A 12,090-nucleotide genomic window follows, 5' to 3' on the forward strand; every position below is an offset into this window, starting at 1 on the left:
ATCGTTCTTATTTTGGTTTGATCCGCTCCATATCGATGTCTGTGGCCACATCTCCTCCCACTGTCGGTAGTGTTTTAAAAACGGTATGCCACATTCCTGCATTAAAAACACATCTGACTTTGTAGAATTAAGAAAGGATAAAACACTCTGGGCTCTAACTCTCGACTTCACACTTCTCACATTGATGGTTGAGAAGGTGAGTGTCATGAGTATGATTAAAAACAACAGGTATGAAATTTTAAAAACACTAAATAGAGGTTTAAGATGCTAAAATATCTTTTTTTTTTTTTAAAAAAAGGCAGTTAGACTATTTCTTGTGAACGGGGCTCCTCCTTCACTTCAACAGGTGATGAAGGAGGGAGTTGAGCTCCATTCCCCCGTCGGACTCTGGGGGTTGGCCTTTGACGCAAGGCTGCATTTAGCTTGGAGTCCTTAGGGGTTGATTGTAGAGCTACTGTCAGAAAAGAGACTTCATTTGGTGAATTGGAGGGGAAGACTCTGGGCTCCTCCACAGATGAACTGTCTGAGAGAGTCCCAACTCTTCCCCTCTTCTCTGAGGCTACAGGAGACTCAGAGGACAATTCCGATGCAAGTCTCTTTGTTTGCTGGGCATCGGGGAGGGGGGCATCCTCACTATTTTCAGGTGGTTGAAAATCTTCCATTTCTGAACTAGCTCCGCCCACTTCCTGCATCTCCCCATCCTCCTCTCCACTCTCCATTGATGGGGCTGTTGCAGGCCCCTCCCCCTCTCCCGCCTCACATGATCCCTCCTCTCCAATCACAGTATCTGGCGGGAGATTTGAATTTTCCTGCCCAGCCTCTTCAACCTGCTCTTTTTCTTTTTGTCCTCCATTTTGTTCATTGGCTTTTGCTGCCTTTAGTTTGTTGGCAAACGATTTGGGGCAAGCTCTGAAGAGATGATTTGTTTCTCCACAAAGGTTGCACTTCCTGCCATTGGTGCACTCCTCAAAAGTGTGCCCAATTTCTCTACACTTTCCGCAAAAGGTTTTTGTGCACGCTTCTACCAGGTGCCCATGCTCACCACACTTGCGGCAGAGCTTGGGCTGACCTTGGTAGTGGATGTAGCCCCTGTTTTCACCCAGAACTATCATTGACGGCAGATGTTTCAGGCCTTGGAAGCCCTGGGGGTCCTGCCATTGTTGAATGGGGACCCTCCAAGCGCAATTCCAGATGCCGTCCTCATCTCTCACTTTGGTAGCCTGGCCTTTAACAGTGCAGTATCTCCCCAGCCATATACAAATGTCTTCTGCATTCACTGTCTCATTAAACATTCTGACAATGACTGTTTTCAATGCATTATCAGTCAGTTTTTCAACAACAAATGCAGAAAACTGGGGTTTCACAGACTCAAATCTTGTCCAAAATTCTCTCAAGATAGCCGCAGACTGGAAGCTTACATCAAAACCTTTGTTTAATGGTAGGGTCAAAATACAATTCAAATCGTTTGCTGTGAATTTCAAAGCCTGTTGGATTAGCTTCCTGGAGAAATCTAGCCTTGACATCTCCAGGAGCTTTCCATCCTTTTCTTTAAACTTAAAACGGACGCTGTGGTGCCTCCGCATGTTGGCATGGGTGGCCGACATGGTGGAGGCACCACAAGCTAAAAGGATCTAAAATCAGTAAAAAACTTACAATGGACAAAAAAACAATGAACAATAAATAAGTAAATACAATTAAAAATATAAAAAAGGAAAAAAATCTAAAAACGTACTTACCTTTTCAAGTTTTGGCCTGGACAAGGTGTTGAATCCGGCAGAGCTCAGGTAAGAGATTCTCTGGGCCAATGAATTCCTATTTGTTTAAGATATGCAACTACAGAAAAGTTGCACAACTTTAAACAAGGAATGTAGACAATTTCCTCCCAAGAGCTGGTTTAACTCAGAGCCACAACAGGCAAGAATTTAACCATCAAAAGGAGGCGACCGCAGTCTTAGCCAAAAGGCCGAGAAGCGATGGGCCCAAAGTGTCTGGCGTTCCAGCCAGGCTCTTGGCACAAATCTCGCTGGTCGCGGTTGGCTGCTTTTGACATGAGCGGAGCAATGGCTGCTTTTCACCACCTCCGCCCACCTCCCCATTCCTGACCTCGACAGCTGTTTGACTTTTCACAAACTCAAAGGGCTCAGCCATACGGCAGAGCCTGCCAAAAATAGCTTAAACTCATTGGTGTTCCTCTCCACGGAAGTCTTTAGTAAAAGGCGAAAGACTTGTGCGTGATGAAGAGAAACCAGAGTCAGTACAGGCCTCTCCTCAAGAGCGGCCGAGGACCCCATTGGTCCCAGTCACCGCCCTCACGGTAGCCTTCTCTTAGCTTGCCAAATCCCCGCCCCCTCCCCATGTTGTCACGGGCTCTAGCCAATCGGGCTGTGGAGAAAAGTGTCTGGGCCTCAACATGCAATCCCCACAAATTTCTCAAGTTATCAGGCGCTTGCAGGCCCCCGGGGACCAAAATACAGGGAAAATGCGGGGTTGATTGGAGGCTAGCAGCCCTTCCAGGGCGCGTGAGGGATATCAGCTGTGGGGCAGGTTGACTCACCTTCCTCCAGCCACTGCCAGAGGGGCATTTGAAACTGTACGTTTGCGTCATTGCTTGCTTGCTTGCTTGCTTTTCCACACGGCCAGAGAAGGGTGCACCGTTCCCGGCGGCACTGCAATGCCAGGTCGATGCGTGGAGTGAACGGGGCAAGCCCCTTTTTCAGCTCCCAGTTCTAAAAATCCGTTTAATATGTTTGTCCTCGGGTAGAGGACATATCAGATATTAAACTGATAAGAACAGATACTACACTTGATCTTAGCCAAAAGGCCGAGAAGCGATGGGCCCAAAGTGTCTGGCGTTCCAGCCAGGCTCTTGGCACAAATCTCGCTGGTCGCGGTTGGCTGCTTTTGACATGAGCGGAGCAATGGCTGCTTTTCACCACCTCCGCCCACCTCCCCATTCCTGACCTCGACAGCTGTTTGACTTTTCACAAACTCAAAGGGCTCAGCCATACGGCAGAGCCTGCCAAAAATAGCTTAAACTCATTGGTGTTCCTCTCCACGGAAGTCTTTAGTAAAAGGCGAAAGACTTGTGCGTGATGAAGAGAAACCAGAGTCAGTACAGGCCTCTCCTCAAGAGCGGCCGAGGACCCCATTGGTCCCAGTCACCGCCCTCACGGTAGCCTTCTCTTAGCTTGCCAAATCCCCGCCCCCTCCCCATGTTGTCACGGGCTCTAGCCAATCGGGCTGTGGAGAAAAGTGTCTGGGCCTCAACATGCAATCCCCACAAATTTCTCAAGTTATCAGGCGCTTGCAGGCCCCCGGGGACCAAAATACAGGGAAAATGCGGGGTTGATTGGAGGCTAGCAGCCCTTCCAGGGCGCGTGAGGGATATCAGCTGTGGGGCAGGTTGACTCACCTTCCTCCAGCCACTGCCAGAGGGGCATTTGAAACTGTACGTTTGCGTCATTGTTTGCTTGCTTGCTTGCTTGCTTGCTTGCTTTTCCACACGGCCAGAGAAGGGTGCACCGTTCCCGGCGGCACTGCAATGCCAGGTCGATGCGTGGAGTGAACGGAGCAAGCCCCTTTTTCAGCTCCCAGTTCTAAAAATCCGTTTAATATGTTCGTCCTCGGGTAGAGGACATATCAGATATTAAACTGATAAGAACAGATACTACACTTGATCTTAGCCAAAAGGCCGAGAAGCGATGGGCCCAAAGTGTCTGGCGTTCCAGCCAGGCTCTTGGCACAAATCTCGCTGGTCGCGGTTGGCTGCTTTTGACATGAGCGGAGCAATGGCTGCTTTTCACCACCTCTGCCCACCTCCCCATTCCTGACCTCGACAGCTGTTTGACTTTTCACAAACTCAAAGGGTTCAGCCATACGGCAGAGCCTGCCAAAAATAGCTTAAACTCATTGGTGTTCCTCTCCACGGAAGTCTTTAGTAAAAGGCGAAAGACTTGTGCGTGATGAAGAGAAACCAGAGTCAGTACAGGCCTCTCCTCAAGAGCGGCCGAGGACCCCATTGGTCCCAGTCACCGCCCTCACGGTAGCCTTCTCTTAGCTTGCCAAATCCCCGCCCCCTCCCCATGTTGTCACGGGCTCTAGCCAATCGGGCTGTGGAGAAAAGTGTCTGGGCCTCAACATGCAATCCCCACAAATTTCTCAAGTTATCAGGCGCTTGCAGGCCCCCGGGGACCAAAATACAGGGAAAATGCGGGGTTGATTGGAGGCTAGCAGCCCTTCCAGGGCGCGTGAGGGATATCAGCTGTGGGGCAGGTTGACTCACCTTCCTCCAGCCACTGCCAGAGGGGCATTTGAAACTGTACGTTTGCGTCATTGTTTGCTTGCTTGCTTGCTTGCTTGCTTTTCCACACGGCCAGAGAAGGGTGCACCGTTCCCGGCGGCACTGCAATGCCAGGTCGATGCGTGGAGTGAACGGAGCAAGCCCCTTTTTCAGCTCCCAGTTCTAAAAATCCGTTTAATATGTTTGTCCTCGGGTAGAGGACATATCAGATATTAAACTGATAAGAACAGATTTTTCTTTCGAAAAGATTTATTGACACTCATTTCAAGTTTTTTCAAAGAAGGTTTACATCTTGAGATACAAAGGGTACATTATAATCACAACACTATGATAAATAGTTGTAAAACCATTGTTTGTTTGTTTGTTTTTTTTTTAAAACATTAAAAACAAATATTTCAAGGGGTTTTACATGTTGTCAAACATAAAATCCATCTCACAAATGAAAACCATGGAGTGTCCCAAATCTTTAAAAGGGAGTGCATTGGTTTAAAACTTCTCTTCTTTCTAATTTTGTGCAGGAGCAGAGTGAGTCCCTACCCAGGGTCACTCATTCCGCTCCCCCAAACATTTGGTCTCTCGGGATCCTGTCGTGGTGCTCAGAGGAGATCCTCACCCTGTTGCTCCTTCCCACCTGCCTCACCCGGAGAGCCAGGCCGCCGCTGCTTTGACCTTTTCATGTGTGGCTCCGGCTCCTTCGTCCGAATGGGCACAGAGGCGATGCTTCTTTGTGGCTGTGTCCTAGGCCTGCCGCCTACAGCCATCCGGATCACAGCCACGGGGGGGATCTGCATGTGCTTCCTTACCAGCAAGTTTCTGGAGGTCCATATGGCGTCTTTGATGGCGGCTAGGGTGAGCCACATCTGGGCAAAGTCATCTTTCTTCAGTGTTTTTTGGCTCACCCCATAGAGCACCAGTTGTGCTGTAAGGACCTCCCTTGCTGGCAAGTACGGGAATTGCAAGGAGCCGGCCATTGCCCACTGGTCTACGGCAGCGCTGCACTCCCAGAGCAAATGCCTCACCGACTCTGGCGCGCCACAACCGGGTCGGGGGCAGGTTGAGCGTGTTGACATGCCCCGGGAGTGCATGACGGACCTGACTGGGAGAATCTCATGAGCCACCATCCATGACAGGTCCCGGAGTCTGTTTGGAAGAGCGGAATGGTTCACGTTGCGCCAAACTGTTGAGGGCTCGCCAAATGCGAGCCCGCGCACTGGACTCACTGGCTCCTGCTCCTGCACAACAGAGATCAGAGAACGGTGGTTGGTTAAAATATGCAGCTCCTCCTGCTCCAGTTTAAAATGCTTTAAAAACGTCGGGATAAAAGCATAGGCTGGTGGCAGGCTAAAAGACACGGGTACTTTAAGATCTGTAGGTAAAATCTTCAATCGTCTGAGGTACGATCCCATCCAGAAACGTGTCATGGCTGTAGTTTTGGGGTTTCCGGATGGGTCTGTGGCTTGTTTGAGGTGTAGTGCGGTGTATCGGCTTCCTAAAAACAAGTACAGGTCAGGCACTCCTTTTCCTCCTTTCTCTTTTGGCCTTTTCATGACCTCCCTCCTCAGTCTCTCCCACTTGGAGCCCCACAGGAAATAAAAGATGGCTCGCTCCAGATCTAAAAGCACTCTCCTAGGTGGGATAAAAACAGAACTGATGAGTAAAAGCAAAGGTAAAATCACCGCTTTGATGATTAAAACCTTTCCTTCAATAGTCAGTCCTCTAAGTCCCCAATATCCTAGTCTTTGTTTTACTTTCCCTACCACGTCTGGCCAATTTGTTGTTCCTTCTCCCTCCCTGTCAAATTTGATCCCCAGTATTTTTTGGTCAGTCTGGGTCACAGTCAAAGGGAGTCCTGTCATCTCAGTCGCTGTCCACGGTCCATAAAATTGGGCTTGGGTCTTGTTTTTGTTCAACTTTGACCCAGAAGCCTGTCCAAACCAGTCAGTCAAGTCCAGCGTCCTGTTGACGGATAAAAGGTCGGTGCATAAAATGTTCACGTCGTCCATGTATAAAATACACTTGGTGTCCAGTCCCCCGCTCCCCGGTACTCCCAACCCATTGATTCGTTGATCCCTTCTCAAGATCTGTGCCAGCGGTTCTATACATGTTATGTATAGGAGGGCAGATAACGGACAACCCTGACGGACACCGCAGTTAATATCGACTGCTTTTGTCAAATGCCCGTTAATCACAAATTTGCTGGTAATGTCCCGATACAGCAATCCCACCCAAGCTAGAAACCTTTCTGGGAACCCCATTTTTTGCAGTACCTTGAAAAGGTACTGGTGCGAGACCCGATCGAAGGCTTTCTCAAAATCTAAATTTAGGACTACTAGCCGGATGTTTCTGTCTCTCGCGTAACAGATGGTGTCTCGGATCAGTACCAGGCTGTCGGTGATCTTCCTCCCTGGGATGGCACAGCCTTGATCCGGGTGAATCACCCCCTTTAAAAACAAGGACATACGTGAGGCTAAAAGTTTGCTAAAAAGTTTACAATCAAGGTTTAAAAGTGCGATAGGTCTCCAGTTCATCAGGTCGGTCTTGTCTTTGTTTTTGTGCAGTAGAGTCACTATCCCTACTCTAAAACTGTCAGGAAGTCGGTCTAGGTGCTCAAAGTCTTTAAAAACATCGATCAAATCAGGTGCTAAAATGTCCCAAAAGGTCAAATAAAATTCCAAGGGAAGTCCATCCTGTCCTGGGGACTTCCCTTTTTTAAAACTTGACAAACATTTATTTAACTCTAGAATGGTAAAATCTTGGGTTAAAAGCACACTGTCTTTTACTTTTTTATCGATGGATTTTAAAACTTCATTCATGGTGTCTATTCTAATGGGCTTTTCTTTATACAATTCTACGTAAAAATTTTCCACAATCTGTTTAATTTCTTCGATATTCTCTGTTATGCACCCGTTTTCCTTTTTTAGTTTTAAAATGGTCCCCCCTTTACTAACAATTTTCTTAAAAAAATACCTGGTGCACTTCTCACCCTCCTCTATTTCCCGTTCCCTGCTCCTTAAAATGACACCCTTGCTTTTAATTTCAGCTAAAACCGACATCTCTGATTTGATTTCTGTAATTTCTTCATTAAAATCCATTCCATTTTGGTTGAGGTTAAAATAGCGCTGTAGTCGCTTCTGCAGTCCCATCATGCGTCTGTTCTCCTTGCCCTTTCTTTTTTTGCCTGCCTGTCTGAAAAAAGTCTGGGTCTTTCCCTTCACCATCTCCCACCAGTGTGCTCGTGTATCGTACATGTCTTGAAGGGTCTGCCACTCTCGGTACTGCTCCCTGTACTGCTGAACTAGATGTTGATCTTCAAGCAGGGAGCAGTTGAGTTTCCACAGACCACTTCCAAAAGTCACACCTGAAGAGAGTGAAAGGGTGCAGGAGAGCATCAGGTGGTCAGAAAAGAAAACAGGGGTCAATCTAGCATCGGTCGGCGGGCAGTCCCGTGAGAAAATAAAATCTATGCGAGAGGCTCTGGTGCCATCACCACTGAACCAGGTGAAGCCCTCCTCTCTGGGATGCATGGTTTTAAAACAGTCTTGTAGTTTAAAATCCCTGCATATGCCCTGTAATAAAACCGATGTTTTGTCAATTTTAAAATCTTCCCCTGTTCTTTTTCTATCTTTTCGACTTAAAATACAGTTAAAATCACCTCCTAAAACTAATGGCACTCTCCCTAGCATGTGGGACTGCAGGTCTTCTAAAAGGTCATACCTGTCATTTTTGTCGTTAAAGCCATAAATATTGAGAAGGTTAAAATCCTGTCCCATAAAGGTCAAGTGTGCTAAAAGTGCCCTACCGTCTCTCACCACAGTGCTACCCTTCACCAGAACCTGAGGGTTTTTTATTAAAATGGCCACTCCATCGTTCTTATTTTGGTTTGATCCGCTCCATATCGATGTCTGTGGCCACATCTCCTCCCACTGTCGGTAGTGTTTTAAAAACGGTATGCCACATTCCTGCATTAAAAACACATCTGACTTTGTAGAATTAAGAAAGGATAAAACACTCTGGGCTCTAACTCTCGACTTCACACTTCTCACATTGATGGTTGAGAAGGTGAGTGTCATGAGTATGATTAAAAACAACAGGTATGAAATTTTAAAAACACTAAATAGAGGTTTAAGATGCTAAAATATCTTTTTTTTTTAAAAAAAAAGGCAGTTAGACTATTTCTTGTGAACGGGGCTCCTCCTTCACTTCAACAGGTGATGAAGGAGGGAGTTGAGCTCCATTCCCCCGTCGGACTCTGGGGGTTGGCCTTTGACGCAAGGCTGCATTTAGCTTGGAGTCCTTAGGGGTTGATTGTAGAGCTACTGTCAGGAAAGAGACTTCATTTGGTGAATTGGAGGGGAAGACTCTGGGCTCCTCCACAGATGAACTGTCTGAGAGAGTCCCAACTCTTCCCCTCTTCTCTGAGGCTACAGGAGACTCAGAGGACAATTCCGATGCAAGTCTCTTTGTTTGCTGGGCATCGGGGAGGGGGGCATCCTCACTATTTTCAGGTGGTTGAAAATCTTCCATTTCTGAACTAGCTCCGCCCACTTCCTGCATCTCCCCATCCTCCTCTCCACTCTCCATTGATGGGGCTGTTGCAGGCCCCTCCCCCTCTCCCGCCTCACATGATCCCTCCTCTCCAATCACAGTATCTGGCGGGAGATTTGAATTTTCCTGCCCAGCCTCTTCAACCTGCTCTTTTTCTTTTTGTCCTCCATTTTGTTCATTGGCTTTTGCTGCCTTTAGTTTGTTGGCAAACGATTTGGGGCAAGCTCTGAAGAGATGATTTGTTTCTCCACAAAGGTTGCACTTCCTGCCATTGGTGCACTCCTCAAAAGTGTGCCCAATTTCTCTACACTTTCCGCAAAAGGTTTTTGTGCACGCTTCTACCAGGTGCCCATGCTCACCGCACTTGCGGCAGAGCTTGGGCTGACCTTGGTAGTGGATGTAGCCCCTGTTTTCACCCAGAACTATCATTGACGGCAGATGTTTCAGGCCTTGGAAGCCCTGGGGGTCCTGCCATTGTTGAATGGGGACCCTCCAAGCGCAATTCCAGATGCCGTCCTCATCTCTCACTTTGGTAGCCTGGCCTTTAACAGTGCAGTATCTCCCCAGCCATATACAAATGTCTTCTGCATTCACTGTCTCATTAAACATTCTGACAATGACTGTTTTCAATGCATTATCAGTCAGTTTTTCAACAACAAATGCAGAAAACTGGGGTTTCACAGACTCAAATCTTGTCCAAAATTCTCTCAAGATAGCCGCAGACTGGAAGCTTACATCAAAACCTTTATTTAATGGTAGGGTCAAAATACAATTCAAATCGTTTGCTGTGAATTTCAAAGCCTGTTGGATTAGCTTCCTGGAGAAATCTAGCCTTGACATCTCCAGGAGCTTTCCATCCTTTTCTTTAAACTTAAAACGGACGCTGTGGTGCCTCCGCATGTTGGCATGGGTGGCCGACATGGTGGAGGCACCACAAGCTAAAAGGATCTAAAATCAGTAAAAAACTTACAATGGACAAAAAAACAATGAACAATAAATAAGTAAATACAATTAAAAATATAAAAAGGAAAAAAATCTAAAAACGTACTTACCTTTTCAAGTTTTGGCCTGGACAAGGTGTTGAATCCGGCAGAGCGCAGGTAAGAGATTCTCTGGGCCAATGAATTCCTATTTGTTTAAGATATGCAACCACAGAAAAGTTGCACAACTTTAAACAAGGAATGTAGACAATTTCCTCCCAAGAGCTGGTTTAACTCAGAGCCACAACAGGCAAGAATTTAACCATCAAAAGGAGGCGACCGCAGTCTTAGCCAAAAGGCCGAGAAGCGATGGGCCCAAAGTGTCTGGCGTTCCAGCCAGGCTCTTGGCACAAATCTCGCTGGTCGCGGTTGGCTGCTTTTGACATGAGCGGAGCAATGGCTGCTTTTCACCACCTCTGCCCACCTCCCCATTCCTGACCTCGACAGCTGTTTGACTTTTCACAAACTCAAAGGGTTCAGCCATACGGCAGAGCCTGCCAAAAATAGCTTAAACTCATTGGTGTTCCTCTCCACGGAAGTCTTTAGTAAAAGGCGAAAGACTTGTGCGTGATGAAGAGAAACCAGAGTCAGTACAGGCCTCTCCTCAAGAGCGGCCGAGGACCCCATTGGTCCCAGTCACCGCCCTCACGGTAGCCTTCTCTTAGCTTGCCAAATCCCCGCCCCCTCCCCATGTTGTCACGGGCTCTAGCCAATCGGGCTGTGGAGAAAAGTGTCTGGGCCTCAACATGCAATCCCCACAAATTTCTCAAGTTATCAGGCGCTTGCAGGCCCCCGGGGACCAAAATACAGGGAAAATGCGGGGTTGATTGGAGGCTAGCAGCCCTTCCAGGGCGCGTGAGGGATATCAGCTGTGGGGCAGGTTGACTCACCTTCCTCCAGCCACTGCCAGAGGGGCATTTGAAACTGTACGTTTGCGTCATTGTTTGCTTGCTTGCTTGCTTGCTTGCTTTTCCACACGGCCAGAGAAGGGTGCACCGTTCCCGGCGGCACTGCAATGCCAGGTCGATGCGTGGAGTGAACGGAGCAAGCCCCTTTTTCAGCTCCCAGTTCTAAAAATCCGTTTAATATGTTTGTCCTCGGGTAGAGGACATATCAGATATTAAACTGATAAGAACAGATTTTTCTTTCGAAAAGATTTATTGACACTCATTTCAAGTTTTTTCAAAGAAGGTTTACATCTTGAGATACAAAGGGTACATTATAATCACAACACTATGATAAATAGTTGTAAAACCATTGTTTGTTTGTTTGTTTTTTTTTTAAAACATTAAAAACAAATATTTCAAGGGGTTTTACATGTTGTCAAACATAAAATCCATCTCACAAATGAAAACCATGGAGTGTCCCAAATCTTTAAAAGGGAGTGCATTGGTTTAAAACTTCTCTTCTTTCTAATTTTGTGCAGGAGCAGAGTGAGTCCCTACCCAGGGTCACTCATTCCGCTCCCCCAAACATTTGGTCTCTCGGGATCCTGTCGTGGTGCTCAGAGGAGATCCTCACCCTGTTGCTCCTTCCCACCTGCCTCACCCGGAGAGCCAGGCCGCCGCTGCTTTGACCTTTTCATGTGTGGCTCCGGCTCCTTCGTCCGAATGGGCACAGAGGCGATGCTTCTTTGTGGCTGTGTCCTAGGCCTGCCGCCTACAGCCATCCGGATCACAGCCACGGGGGGGATCTGCATGTGCTTCCTTACCAGCAAGTTTCTGGAGGTCCATATGGCGTCTTTGATGGCGGCTAGGGTGAGCCACATCTGGGCAAAGTCATCTTTCTTCAGTGTTTTTTGGCTCACCCCATAGAGCACCAGTTGTGCTGTAAGGACCTCCCTTGCTGGCAAGTACGGGAATTGCAAGGAGCCGGCCATTGCCCACTGGTCTACGGCAGCGCTGCACTCCCAGAGCAAATGCCTCACCGACTCTGGCGCGCCACAACCGGGTCGGGGGCAGGTTGAGCGTGTTGACATGCCCCGGGAGTGCATGACGGACCTGACTGGGAGAATCTCATGAGCCACCATCCATGACAGGTCCCGGAGTCTGTTTGGAAGAGCGGAATGGTTCACGTTGCGCCAAACTGTTGAGGGCTCGCCAAATGCGAGCCCGCGCACTGGACTCACTGGCTCCTGCTCCTGCACAACAGAGATCAGAGAACGGTGGTTGGTTAAAATATGCAGCTCCTCCTGCTCCAGTTTAAAATGCTTTAAAAACGTCGGGATAAAAGCATAGGCTGGTGGCAGGCTAAAAGACACGGGTA

The 12,090-nt window shown here is 47.9% G+C and overlaps 6 non-coding genes and 2 pseudogenes across 6 annotated transcripts; all 8 read right to left on the reverse strand.

Moving 5' to 3' along the window:
- Window positions 1–2,139: 2,139 nt before the first annotated feature.
- LOC139618880 (U5 spliceosomal RNA) lies at window positions 2,140–2,254 on the reverse strand. The gene has a single exon (XR_011689886.1). It is a non-coding gene; the product is annotated as a U5 spliceosomal RNA (small nuclear RNA).
- A 387-nt stretch (window positions 2,255–2,641) lies between these two features.
- On the reverse strand, window positions 2,642–2,833 carry LOC139619684 (U2 spliceosomal RNA). Its single transcript, XR_011690656.1, has one exon. It is a non-coding gene; the product is annotated as a U2 spliceosomal RNA (small nuclear RNA).
- Window positions 2,834–2,997: 164 nt separating this feature from the next.
- On the reverse strand, window positions 2,998–3,112 carry LOC139618881 (U5 spliceosomal RNA). Its single transcript, XR_011689887.1, has one exon. It is a non-coding gene; the product is annotated as a U5 spliceosomal RNA (small nuclear RNA).
- A 399-nt stretch (window positions 3,113–3,511) lies between these two features.
- On the reverse strand, window positions 3,512–3,703 carry LOC139619590 (U2 spliceosomal RNA). The gene has a single exon (XR_011690581.1). It is a non-coding gene; the product is annotated as a U2 spliceosomal RNA (small nuclear RNA).
- Window positions 3,704–3,869: 166 nt separating this feature from the next.
- LOC139619297 (U5 spliceosomal RNA) lies at window positions 3,870–3,982 on the reverse strand. Its single transcript, XR_011690299.1, has one exon. It is a non-coding gene; the product is annotated as a U5 spliceosomal RNA (small nuclear RNA).
- Window positions 3,983–4,377: 395 nt separating this feature from the next.
- On the reverse strand, window positions 4,378–4,551 carry LOC139619701 (U2 spliceosomal RNA; annotated as a pseudogene).
- A 5,751-nt stretch (window positions 4,552–10,302) lies between these two features.
- On the reverse strand, window positions 10,303–10,415 carry LOC139619298 (U5 spliceosomal RNA). The gene has a single exon (XR_011690300.1). It is a non-coding gene; the product is annotated as a U5 spliceosomal RNA (small nuclear RNA).
- Window positions 10,416–10,810: 395 nt separating this feature from the next.
- LOC139619702 (U2 spliceosomal RNA) lies at window positions 10,811–10,984 on the reverse strand (annotated as a pseudogene).
- Between the last annotated feature and the right edge of the window lie 1,106 nt (window positions 10,985–12,090).

The sequence above is a fragment of the Trachinotus anak genome, unplaced genomic scaffold (assembly GCF_046630095.1).
Source record: "Trachinotus anak isolate AG129_WGS33_773 ecotype Australia unplaced genomic scaffold, CSIRO_AGI_Tana_v1 ptg000003l, whole genome shotgun sequence".
In the NCBI taxonomy this organism is placed as follows: Eukaryota; Metazoa; Chordata; class Actinopteri; order Carangiformes; family Carangidae; genus Trachinotus; species Trachinotus anak.